The sequence below is a fragment of the Populus alba genome, chromosome 12 (assembly GCF_005239225.2).
Source record: "Populus alba chromosome 12, ASM523922v2, whole genome shotgun sequence".
Taxonomy (NCBI): domain Eukaryota; kingdom Viridiplantae; phylum Streptophyta; class Magnoliopsida; order Malpighiales; family Salicaceae; genus Populus; species Populus alba.
This window is the reverse complement of record NC_133295.1, coordinates 6836377-6848910: the sequence shown is the minus strand read 5'-3', so window position 1 is coordinate 6848910 and position 12534 is coordinate 6836377. Positions and strand designations below refer to the sequence as shown.

Genomic DNA, 12534 nt, shown 5'->3' with positions numbered 1-12534 from the left:
TTCCTTACCCTTGGAGATTGACTCATCATCTTTCTCACAAGGTTTAACAGTGGGTTTTTCAATAACCTTACCACTACGAAGAGTAATGACTGATTTGACTTGATCCATGTGTTGGCTTCCAGAACTACTTGCATCTCCATTGTATTGCCCATTTTGATTTTGCTGTGGTTGAGTTGGAAACTTACCTTTCTCTTGAAAACTGAAAGTAGATGTGAATTTTGCAAGAGCATCTTTAAAATTTTTCATGATTTGAGCAAATTGAGTGTTGATTATTTCTTGCTTTTCAATGAATGCATACAATGTTTCCTCAAGATTTCTTCTAGGAGGTGGAGCATAAAGAGGTGCATATCCATGAGAATTTTGGAAATTATAGTGTGCTTGAAACGGTGGCTGTGAAGTTTGTGCATTATAATTATCACTCTTCCAACTGAATCAACCAGGGTTGTATGTTTACGAGTATGGGTTATGATTAGGCATTCGAAAACTGTTTAAAGCATGAGCTTGTTCATGGAGGCATTCCTTGAAAGAAGGCAAAGTTGGACAGTTATTGCTTGCATATTCATTTATTTCACACATTTGACACACAATATGTTGAACATTTTTTAATTGACCACTCTTTTTAAATTCTAGTGCCTCGACTTTTCTAGCTAAAGATGCAAACTTGGCTTGGAGGTCATGATCTTCCCTAAGGTTATACACACCTCCACTAGATGTATGAGGTTGGCTTTTACTTGGTACCTCATAAGTGTCCATAATGTCCTAATTTTGCACATTTTCAGCTAGCAAGTCTAGGTACTCCATTGCTTCATTAGGGTCTTTATCTTTAAAAGTTCCATTGTAGATCAATTCAACCATTTGCCTATCTTTAGGTGTTAACCCTTTATAAAATTGTGAAACCAATCTTCATGTTTCAAAACCATGATGAGGGCAAGTATTAAGCAAGTCTTGATACCTATCCCAATATTGGTAAAATGTTTCACCTGGTTTTTGAGTGAAAGTGGTGATTTGCCTTTTGAAAGAGTTCGTTCTGTGAGAAGAAAAAAACTTCTTTAAAATTGTTGTTGCATTTCATCCCAAGCACAAATGGATCCCATCCTAAGATTTTGTAGCCATGTTTTAGCTTTATCTTTTAATGAAAAAGGAAAAGGCTTTAATCTAATGGTATTCATGCTACAATTTAAGTCATTATAGGTGTTACAAACTTCTTCAAATTCTCTTAAATGCAAGTATGGATTTTCTAGATCTAAGCCATGAAAAGATGATAAAAGTTGAATAATACCTGGCTTAAAATTAAAATGAGATGCATCAGGAGGGAAAATTATGCATAAGGGTGCACTTGTTCTTGTGGGATTCATATGGTCTCTAAGTGTCCTAATACGGTTATTCTCATTATTCTCATTATGAAGTAACTGGTTATCTTCTTCGGCCATATTTTCTAAAAATGATGAGGATACCCTACAAAGTCTACCACTTAATGTACATGATCAAACACTCATGCACGTGTAGAAAGAGAATAAAAGGAAGAAAAGAAAATAAAAAGAAACAAAACAAACAAAAGTTAGATACAAAAATAGTGAAAAGAGAAAATAAAATAAATACTATAATTTGTACAAGAATTTACCTCCCCGACAATGATGCCAAAAACTTGACATGACTTAAAGATTGATGTTTTGTCCCAAGTTAGATACAAGAACACAGAACAGTGTCTGGGTTGCAGGACAAATTTGGACTTCTCCGTTGTTGTTATAATTTGGACTTGAAAACGGCCTTTTTAAATCTTGGACTCCATATGAAAGTTGTAGGCCTATGTCTTACCAAATCTGTCCAAACTTTTGAGGTTATTTGGACATCTAGAACTTGAGATATGACCCAATTATCGAACAGTGTTCCAGTTTGGACTGCACCAACATCTCTTTTCTAAGTTTGGCTCTCTCTTTGTCCTTTCATTTATCTGATAGGCTTGCATTTAAGATGAACATTTACTGTAAATTAAAGCTATCTTATATTATTAGGTATGTTATTATAAAACATGTTTTAGTTAAAGAGTTATTGATACTTCAAGTGCAAAATGATGGTATAAAACTTTGATAAAAATGCATTTTTATGTACTAATCACGCACCACCGCCATTGGCAACGTGTGGATCCATACGTTGCCACTAGATAACAGGGGAGTCTGGCCTGCTTTCTTCTCCTCTTCCCTTCCTTGCCGGCGATGAGGGCCACTGTCACCTGCAAAAAAAGAAGCACACACATACAACAGTTGATTTTAAATTTCCTTCTTTCAGATCTGATTATCCTTTTTTTTTTTGTCTTCCTTTCGGTTGCAGGTCAGGCCGTTGGTTCTCTGTTGGAAATAGGGCTGCTTTTGTAGACGTTGCTGACTCTATGGGTGTGATGTTGCAGAAGGGCTGCTGTCAGCTGATTCGGATTTGCTAGGAGAGGAAAGGGACGATGTTTATGAGAGGGAGAACGGGGATGGTCGGGTTTTCACGAGCTAGCGACTGGTTCAAGAGAATGGGTTGTTGGGTCTGTCGGGTGGTGCTAGAAGGAAAAGGTGAAGAGTGTGGCTCCAGCGCTACTGTGACTGGCAGTGAAAACTGGCTGAGAGGAGAGTGAGGGTTGTCTTATGTGGGCAGAAATTGCCGCTGCTAGAGGTCGATGGGGGAAATCAAAGAGCTTGAGAGAGGGGGCTATCGAGTGCAGTGGGAAGTAAAGGAAACGAGGACGATCTCAATCTCTGTTAAACAGGGAAGAGAGCCTAGTTGGGGTGAAAAGGAAAATGTGAGATCGCCGAGGAAGAAGAAAATCCAAAACCAATGGGGAGGGCACATCTGGTCTTGGTTTCTATGGCCAAATGGGGGCGCCGGCTTCGGTCAAGAGATAGGTTTTTAGGATTAGACTTTTTTTTTTGTATTATCTCCCTAAATGTACAAAATTACCCCCCTATGTAGGTGTTGTAAACTCCTATTTATAGGCAAATATGTTGCTAGGTCTCCAAACTTGGTTCCTCAACTTCTTTATTTTGTAAATTTGATTTTTCTTATTTTTTGGGTTTTTCTTATCAACATTGACTCGAATGAGGAAAAACGATGATTTTAAAATTAACACATTACGAGCCAAACATGTTCCAAAGATCCTTGAAAATTTAAATTCCTTTGAGATGACGCTGAAAATGTTAAAAATGATGCAAATATATTAAAAATATATTTTTTGGATTTTTGATGTTTTTCGCTATTTTTGGATTTTTTTTTCTTTGAAAATTTATCAAAATTTTGGTAGCAATAGATGCCTCCTCTTTATAATGCTTACGAAGCAAAACTCCTCAGTGTTTTGCATAATAAACTTTGTAAAGAAAAACTTGTCTTTTTGTTTTACTAACTTGTTGAATATCCACTCATCTAAAGACCTTACTCCTTTTTTTTTTTTCTTTTCCTCTTTCTTCCTTTCTCTCTCTTTCTTTTTTCGTTAACCTGAGATCCCATCTGGCGATTCCCTGTAACCAAAGTCACTTGATATCCTATCTGGCGACCTCATTCAACTAAATAAAAAAAATATATGTAGCTCGATCAACCTGAAATCCTATCTGGCAATTCCCTTCAACCAAAGCCACCTGAGATCCTATCTAGCGATCCTTTTTAACCAAAACCAAAGAATATATGTACCTCAATCAACCTGAAATCTCATTTGGTGATTCCCTTTAATCAAAGCCACCCAAGATCCCATCTGGTGACCTCATTCAACTAGAACACAAAATATGTGTAGCTCGGTCAACCTAAAATCCCATCTGGCGATTCCCTTTAATCAAAGCCACCTGAGATCCTATCTGACGACCTCATTCAACTAGCACAAAAAAATATGTGTGGCTCGATCAACCTGAAATCCCATCTGGCGATTCCCTTTAACCAAAGCCACCTGAGATCCCATCTGGTGACCTCCTTTAACCCAAAACCAAAGAATATACGTTGATTAATACTTAAAAGTGCATGTTTATCAAGGTTTTATATCATCATTTTGCACTTGAAGTATCAATAACTCCTTAACTAAAGTATGTTTTATAATAACAAGTCTAATACTATAAAATGCCTTAATATATGGTAAATGTTCATCTTAAATGCAGGCCTATCACATAAATCAAAGGATTGATTGATGAATTCAACTACTAAAATTTTGAAGATAAAGAAGAGTGAAGCTTAGAAAAAAGATGTTGGTGCAGTCCAAACTAGAACATTGTTCGGTAATTGGGTTATATCCCGAGTTCTAGATGTCTAAATGATCTCAAAGTTTTACACAGATTTGGTAAGACATAGGCCTAAAACTTTCATATGGACACCAAGATCTAAGAAGGCTATTTTCAAGTCTAAATTATAGTAACAACGGAGAAGTCCGAATCTGTCCTGCAACCCAGATACTGTTCATTGTTCAGCCTATATCTTGAGTTCTAGAAGTCCAAATGACCTCAACTTTTTTTTCCTGGAAAGCTAAGAGAATTTCCTAGAACTTGCATTAGTGCATATGGTTCTAGTTTTGATGTTAGCAATGACGTTTTATTCAGACAAGAAGATAAGAATTTTCACCAAGTCAAGATGTGGCCACACACTCAACAATTATTCATCAAATCAATAGTTCCAAATTTTGGCCTATAAAAAGAGGCATTTGCCGTGCATTTAGGCTTCTTGGTGTTCAAATCAAGATCATGCTTTTTCTCTCTTTCTTTGTATTTAGTAATGTTTAAGTTTTATTTGATGTTATATTAATCTCTTGTTTATGCTTTTCATTTCCTTTCTTTTATTTGTATAATTATGTTCTTATGTTGTTTATTTATGTTTCTTTCTTTCATTATGTTTAGCTAAATATATTATGTCAAGGTGAAAATGTTACACTAATGGTGTAAGAATAAGTATAATATAAACTCAATATGGACTTTAATGCTTGATACTAACATGTTTTATATTTATTATCTTGCTCACTTTTAATACCTTGCTTGTTAAATGGTTAATCTAGATTTGTGTTGAATAACCCTTGGTACAACAAATGCTTGGCACTTTCATAGCTCAACCGTATGAATAGAACTTGATTTGTTTTTAACATAAGTTATTACCATGAATACCTGATAATATTTACAAGTATTGACATTACTTGAACAAGATAATTAATGTAATCATGTTAACAATTATAATCTAATTGAAACCTCCTTTGTGTGTGGTTTCCAGTTGAGTAATAAGAGTTGATACTATACTTGTTTGAAATACTATTAGTGGATCCTCTAACCTTGACATTTGTTTTTATCATTGTTTAATCCTTACAGTAATCTTCCATCTCAAAGTTCTCATTAATTTCTTCCTCTTCTTTATTATTATTATTATTATTATTATTATTATTATTATTATTATTTACATTCTTGTTATATTTTATATACGTTAAGTATGCTCTGTGTTTGATCAAGGATCCTGACATTGTTGGTTTTGCCTTGTTCATTCGCATCAGAAATTTATTTATATTATATAACATATCTCTTTGATCTTTTTAATAAACTCAATATATAGGCTGGAAACTTGTGACCTGATTTTTTAGATCATTCTTAGGTATAACAATGTCACGTACTGAGTATTATTATTATTAATAATATTATTATTACTATTACTATTATTGTTGTTGTTGTTGTTGTTGTTGTTGTTGTTGTTGTTGTTGTTGTTGTTTGTTGTTGTATTTTTTATTTATAATTTATATAATTAACCTCTCTGTGGTTCGACCCGGTCTTGCCGAGTTATTGATTACTTCGACACTCCTGCACTTGGGAGAAGACATCAATCTTTTGGTCGTGTCATACGTAGCTTGGTCAATCTGAAATCCTATCTGGCAATTTCCTTTAACAAAAGCTACTTGAGATCTCATCTAGCGATCTGGCGACCTCATTTAACCAAAACAAAAGAATGTGTAAAAAGTGGTCTCATTGTAATGGGTGACCTACCCAGGTTAAAAAAAACATGGAGAATTAGTCGCGTTGTAATGGGTGACCTACCCATAAAAATGTTGGCGATGGCTCAAAGGTGCACTTGAAAAGAGGTAGGGTTAGAAAACGTACTACCTGAGAGTGAGGGCTCAAAGGCGTGCTCAAAAGAAGGTAGGTTAAAAAACGCACTCAAAAGAATGGCTCAAATGCACAGAAAAGGAGGCGAGGGCTTAAAGGCGCACTCAAAATGAGGTAGGGTTATAAAAAGCACTACCCAAGAGATGGTGGCTCAAAGATGCACTCGAAATGAGGTGAGGGCTCAAAGGTGCACTACCCAAGAGATGGTGGCTCAAAGGCACACTTGAAATGAGGTAGGGTTAGAAAACACACTACCCAAGAGATGGTGGCTCAGAGGCACACTTGAAATGAGATAGGGTTAGAAAACGCACTACCCAAGAGGTGGTGGCTTAAAGCCACACTCGAAAGGAGGTAGGGTTAGAAAACACACTACTTGAGAAATGGTGGCTCAAAGGCGCACACAAAATGAAGTGAGGGCTCAAATGTGCACTCGGAATAAGGTAGGGTTAGAAAATGCACTACCCAAAAGGTGATGATGAAACACTGATCTGATAATATTGAAAATAATGCATTATAATCATTATGCATGTACACGTACCTGAGAAATATAGATCCCCATTTCTTCATGGTGTCTTTCTTTTCTCAAAAGTTGGAGTGTTGATCATACTTCTTTGTCCCTCTTGCTTACTCGAGTCATATCCTGTGATCTTGACCTCTAAAAAGGACTTGATGTCATCATACTTCTTTGTCCTCCACCCTTGATCTCAAGGGTTGTCAATTTTGCCCGACATTTTTATTAGGAAAGGAACATGGAGCCAGCCCTATCATGTATTTTTTATTGCCCCTTAGCTTGATCATGCCCCCAAGTATTCAAATCAGGTTTGGGGATGAGGCTCTGCGAAGGAAGGTTTGACATGGAATTGTTTTCATGCAGAAATTTTTGGAATTTCAAAGCTATTCCAGACACAGAAATCATTTTGACATCAATTCAAAGCGAACTCATTCTGAAGAAATTCAAGTGATTTTTATTGAGAGGTTTTCAGAAGTGATGAAAACTTTTCTGTTTTGCTTTTGGTGAACAATATGAAGTGATGTTTAGTTGGTCAAAAATGGTTTAAATTTCAATTTGAGGGTTACAGAGAATCGATTTTCAAAGCATTTATTTTATTTGCATGAATAATGATTTGGTTCGCATGAGAAAGCATTGTCTACTAATCCAGATTGCTTGCCTTTGATCAGAAAGGGCTTGATTAGGCACGTAATGTAGCTTGGGCTATTGGTTATGAAGAAAAAAAAAATATTTACAAGCTCAAAATGTGTTTAAGGGATTTCAAGACTAAAGATCACTTGTGCTTGTTTCTAGACTTTTTGTCTTTTGAATTATCTTTTCAAAATGGTCTATCGTGCCCTCCATTGTTGGGCTTGGGCTCTTTCTTTTTGCTTTTGTTTTCTTCATATGGTTTTGAGCATCATCATATTGTTTTTTTTTTTTTTGCTTTTTTTATGCGTAATTTGTTTTTTATCCTTTGGATTTTTATGGTCTATCATGCCCCCTAGATTTGTTCGGGCACCTTTGATAATTGAAAATTTTCTTTTATGCCCCTCAATGTTACTTGGGCACTTTTAATAATTGAGGTTTTTTTTTTTTTTTGTCTCTTGCACTTATCCCTAGTGTGGGGTGTGCTTCTAGCCATGGTATTTTCTCAAGAAAAACATTAGGCTCAAAAGGGGATTGCAAATGATATATTTTAGCCTCGTGAAAAAATTATCAATGATGGCCTTTCTTCATTCTAGACTCATGCATTTAAGGATCGGTAAACCTTACTTTCATGCGAGTATACAACGTGATTTCTCATTATTCATTCAAATAAAACTCAGCTTTTGGAGTCACTTCATGGGTTTTTTTTTTTCAGGCTTTCTAGGTGTATACTTACCTTTCGAAGGAATCATTTGAATTTTTAGAACTTGTTTGTTTTGGACAAACACCAACATGATTTCTGTTTTTGTACTAAACTTTAAATTCCCAAAAATCCTTATGAACATGTGCGATCATGCATAGTTTTGGAAGAAAGGGAAAACATACCTAAAGATTCTTGGCGTAATGGTTTCATGCTTAAAGGTTATGTTTAATGTGTTATTTGCATGAAACAACAACAAAAATAAAGGCATGTTATAAGCACGTGATATTATCAACAATAAAGGCTTATTTGATAAAGAAAGTCTTGTGGAATTTTGAGCCAAATTACCAACAAAAACTAGAACAGGTTGAAACAAAAATCAAGAAGTTTTGCAGGCATGATCAAATTGAGGTAGTTTTTTTTTTTTTTTTTTTTTTTGCAGAACAAGAACATGCTTCATTCTGCACCGATGGTGCAATTCCCCTTCGATCATCCTTCCCATAAAAGCTTTTATAGAAATGCTAGATTGTATTGAGGAATCTTGACCATGTTTGCCTTGTATTTCTTCAGGCTGAGTCATCATTGAGTTTTGAACAAAGATTCTTGGTCAGTTGGAAGGAACTTCCCAGAGTTATTTCTCAGTATTTGCTCGAGTAAGTTAGATGCGAGTCACACTCGATCAATAACTCCTTAACTAAAGCATGTTTTATAATAACATACCTAATAATATAAGATACCTTTAATTTAGAGTAAATGTTCATCTTAAATGCAGGCCTATCACATAAATGAAAGGATTGATTGATGAGTTTAAGAATTGAAATTGAAAGGACAAAGAGAGGGCCAAACCTAGAAAAGAGATGTTGGTGCAGTCCAAACTGGAATACTGTTCGATAATTGGGTCATATCTTGAATTCTAGATGTCCAAATAACCTCAATTTTTTGAAAAGATTCTATAAGACATAGATCTACAACTTTCATATGGATTCCAAGATTTAGAAAGGTCGTTTTCAAGTCCAAATTATAGCTACAACGGAGAAGTCCAGGTGGTTCTAGTTCTGATGCTAGCAATGATGTTTTATTCAGACAATAAGATAAATATTTTCATCAAGTCAGGAGTTGGCCACCCATTCAACAATTAGTCATCAAATCAATAGTTTCAAATTTTGGCCTATAAAAGGAGGCATTTGCCATGCATTTAGGGGCTTGGTTATTCAGATCAAGAACTTACTCTTGCTCTTGCTCTCTCTCTTTATATTTTTTTTTGTAATTCTTAAGTTTTGCTTTCATTAATATCTTGTTTATGCTTTTCTTTTCCTTTCCTTTACTTAGTTAACTTGTTTCTTATTCATGTTCTTATTTTGTTTATTTATGTTTCTCTTATTCATTATGTTTAGCTAAATTTATTATGTAAAGGTAAAAAGGTTACACTAATGGTGTAAGAATAAGTATAGTGTAAACTCAACATGGACCTTAATGTTTAATATTAACATGTCTTATTTTTTTATTCTACTAATTTTTAATACCTTGTTTGTTAAATGATTAATCTAGATTTGTGTTGTATAACACTTGGTACAACAAATGCTTGGCACTCTCATAGCCCAATCGTATGGTATTACCTTCACTTGTGCTATGAAAGAAACTTGATTTGTTGTTAACATAAGTTAGCATCATGAATTCCTGATAATATTTAAAAGTTTGGTGTTACTTAAATAAGATAATTAATATGATCATGTTATCAATTTATAATAAGCTATTAATGATAAATCATCCAATCGAAACCTCCTTTGTGTGTGGTTTTCAGTTGAATAATAAGGGTTTATAATATACTTGTTTAAAATACCATTAGTGGATCCTCTAACTTTGACATTTGTTTTTATAATTGTTTAATCCTTATTAATCTTCCATCTCAGAGTTCTCACCAACTTCTTTATTATTATTATTATTACTATTATTACTGTTATTGTTGTTATTGTTCTTGTTGTATTATTGTTGTCTATAATTTATACAATTAACCTCCCTATGGTTCGACCCCAGTCTTGTCGGGTTATTTATTACTTCGACATTCTTACACTTGGGAGAAGACATCAATCTTTTAGTTGTGTCAAGTTTCACGCATCTGAACCCTGACCAATAGTCTTAGGGTAGATCGTTAATTCCCTACCTAACCTAGAAGCTTGTGTGTGCTTTCAAAATTAAAACAAATGATAAATTCTATAAAACAATTCTATAAAATGCATGGAAACAAAAAAATTAAAAAAGAGATAAATTTACAAAAACATAAACACATAAAATACACAAAGCTTAGTCCAATATTGTCAGAAACAGTACCTTCCCTAGTGGAGTCGCTATTTTATCGCATGTCACCCGCGCAACGTCGGCTGGCAAAATTTTGTTTTCTATTTGCTTGATTTGTTCGTTGGGAGTCGCCACCTAGTATTTAATTGAGGGTTACTAGAAAACCCGGTTGTACTGGTCTTGTCAGAGATTCACGGGTAAGGGACTAGTTGTGGTCAGGGAAGATATTAGCACTCCTAGCGCACCCTACCTGAGGTAAGCTGCTTCGTGACTTTGATGTGTTAAAAAAAGTTTTAAATTTTTTGTTTTTTCATTGAATATTAGAAATACAACTTACGTATAAGTTCTCAATTCTTTATCATGAGCAAATCAAAATATTAAATTCTTCTTTTACCTTTGCAAATTAATCATGTAAAAAAAGAACATCCATAAATAAAAAAAATTCAAAACACACACATTCACTTTAACTATATATATTTTTTTCTTTTTTTTTTCCATCCACATTTATAAAATACTAATTATAAAAACTCAAAACTAAACAAATATTACATTAAACAATTTGAAAATTACAGAATAAACCAAAACAACCCATAGTGTCAGGCCGACTTATGGAGCTGCCGGAATAGTGGTGGCATGTGGCCCTCACACACCACCGCCACTGGCAGCTCGTGGATCCATACACCGCCGCTAGATAACAGGGGAAACAGGGGAGTCTGACCTGCTTTCTTCTCCTCTTCCCTTCACTATCGGTGGTGTGGGCCACTGTCACCTGCAAAAGAAGAAACACACATATACAACAACTGATTTTAATTTTCCTTCTTTTAGATCTGATTATCCTCTGTTTTTTGTCTTCCTTTCTGATATGCCGTGAATGATTTGAAAATCAGCAACAATGATTCTAACGAAAATGGATGAAGGATGGGTCTGGTTGTGTTGTCTTTCTTTTGGTATTTAGGCTGGATTGTAGTGATTTAAGGTAAATAAGATGGAGGATAGACTAGAATGATACTTTGATAAGTCGATCTGGACGCCACAAAGATCAATCTAGGATTTCGACGCCACACTCTTTGTGATTGAAGAGTGATAAGTCAGGTAGGGTTCTTCACAAAACGAATTTGCAATTTGATTCGTCAAGGCCCGTTGTAGTTGTTTCGCTCTCGCTCTTGTCATTGGACCATTTGAATCCTCTTGCATATTAGATTCAGCTTTACGAGATGGATTATAATTCCCATGATGCACATCATCAGCCCCGGGTTGATAATGATTTGTCCTCAAATCAGAATCGTCATCATCATCCAAGTACGGAGATAAGTCTTTCACATTAAAAGTAGCTGATACGTTGTAATCACCAGGAAGATCTACCTTATATGCATTGTCATTCACCTTCTCTATAATACGAAATGGACTATCAGCTCTTGGCATCAACTTGGACTTACGTTTGCTTGGAAATCTGCTCTTGCTAATATGAATCCAAACAAGATCTCCAGGTTCAAACCTGACCATCTTTCGCCCCTTGTTAGCTTGTTTAGCATACTTTGTTGTTTTCTCCTCAATATGTAGTCGAACCTGCTCATGTAGTTTCTTCATCAATTCTGCCTTTCTAATTCCATCCATAGATGTCCTCTCATCAATTGGAATATGAACAAGATCAATAGGAACACAAGGATTAAAGCCATACACAACCTCAAATGGTGAAAATTTTGTAGCCCCATGCACATTACGATTATATGCAAACTCCACAATCGGCAAACAAGTATCCCAACTCTTCAAATTCTTATGTATAACAGCTCGTAACAAAGAAGATAAAGTTCGGTTTACTACCTCAGTTTGTCCATCAGTTTGTGGATGACATGTCGTACTGAAAAGTAACTTTGTTCCAAGTTTCCTCCAAAGAGTCTTCCAAAAGTGGCTTAAGAACTTTGTATCACGATCAGAGACAATGCTTTTCGGAATTCCATGCAAACGAACAATCTCTTGAAAGAACAAATCAGCAACATGTACTGCATTGTCAGTTTTCGTACAAGGAATGAAATGGGACATTTTGGAGAATCGATCAACCACCACCATTATTGAATCCTTCCCACGTTGTGTTCTTGGTAGTCCAAGTACAAAGTCCATGCTAATGTCCATCCATGGTTGCTCTGGAATAGGCAGTGGCATATATAGTCCATACGCATTCTCTTTACCTTTAGCTCTCTTGCAAATAGCACATCTTTCAATCACCTTGTGTACATCCCGTAACATACTAGGCCAAAAAAAATGTTCTTTCAGCAGCTCATAAGTCTTCTTCTCCCCAAAATGACCACTAAGAC

At 35.2% G+C, this 12534-nt stretch overlaps 1 non-coding gene across 1 annotated transcript; it reads left to right on the top strand.

Annotated features, from left to right (window-relative positions):
• Positions 1-913: 913 nt before the first annotated feature.
• LOC118049085 (small nucleolar RNA R71) lies at positions 914-1022 on the top strand. The gene has a single exon (XR_004687611.1). It is a non-coding gene; the product is annotated as a small nucleolar RNA R71 (small nucleolar RNA).
• Positions 1023-12534: the final 11512 nt, after the last annotated feature.